This window comes from Zingiber officinale, chromosome 6A (assembly GCF_018446385.1).
Source record: "Zingiber officinale cultivar Zhangliang chromosome 6A, Zo_v1.1, whole genome shotgun sequence".
In the NCBI taxonomy this organism is placed as follows: Eukaryota; Viridiplantae; Streptophyta; class Magnoliopsida; order Zingiberales; family Zingiberaceae; genus Zingiber; species Zingiber officinale.
The window spans coordinates 124,483,279-124,484,378 of NC_055997.1; the positions used below are offsets into that span (position 1 = coordinate 124,483,279).

The 1,100-nt window shown below is 38.6% G+C and overlaps 1 non-coding gene across 1 annotated transcript; it reads right to left on the bottom strand.

Moving 5' to 3' along the window:
* Window positions 1-653: 653 nt before the first annotated feature.
* LOC121998874 lies at window positions 654-761 on the bottom strand. The gene has a single exon (XR_006116663.1). It is a non-coding gene; the product is annotated as a small nucleolar RNA R71 (small nucleolar RNA).
* Between the last annotated feature and the right edge of the window lie 339 nt (window positions 762-1,100).

The window sequence follows — 1,100 nt, forward strand, 5'->3', positions numbered from 1 at the left end:
AACTGCGTCTATAACATTAGTGAAAATCATATTGGATTAGACTAGACTTTGTTTTTCTTTATTTCACTTTACTTTCTTCATTTCTATTAAAACGCTAAAAAACATAAAAAAGAGAAAAATATATTTCAACTCTTTATTTACACTTGGATTATTCAATATCTTGTTCTTGAATGCGAAGAGCTAATCTTTCAGGAGAACTTCTGCCGTTCGATCCAGAAATTGATAGAACTTTCCTGAGGAGAAGAAACTTGCAGAAACTCTAAGCAGAACAAGAAACTTCTAAAATGGCTGTCAAACTTTTGAAGGATTACATAGCACCTTATGCACGAGGGCTTCGGTTTAACATCACTCGACCACTAATTGAAGCCAACAATTTTAAAATCAAGCCTGCAGTGATCCACATGGTCCAGCAAAATTAATTTGGAGGAGGACCGCATGACAATCCAAATAATCACTTGGAGCTTTTCTATGAGATCTACGTACTATAAAAGTAAATGGGTCCCTACAGAAACAGTAAGGTTACTTCTTTTTGGATTTTCCCTGAAAGATAGAGCCAAACAGTGGCTTAATTCTCTACCAGCAAACAACATAACATCTTGGAATCAGTGTGAGCATAAATTTTTGGACAAATTTTACCCGTCGAGTAAAACTGCACACATGAGGAATTTAATTGCAAGCTTCAAACAGATAGATTCAGAATCGCTATTCGAAGCATGGGATAGATTCAAGAGTATGCGGAGACAATTCCCCCATCATGGCCTCGAGAAGTGGTTGGTGCTACACACGTTCTACAATGGAATCAACTACCACATGAAGGTGTCCCTCGATTCTACAGCAGGAGGAGCGTTAATGAACAAGAGCCTTGATAAAGCTGAAGAGATCATAGAAAATGTGGCACATAACCACCATCAGTGGGCAATTGAAAGATATGGAGGTTCTTTATCTGGGAATCCAATAAAGGCATCAGGAAAATTCGACGTAGATGCAGTCACGGTCATGTCTGCAAAGCTGGATGCTCTGACCAAGAAGCTTGAGACCATGGGGAACAACACAACCAATGCAATAGTATGTGTTTGCAAAACTTGCGGAAGTTCGAATCA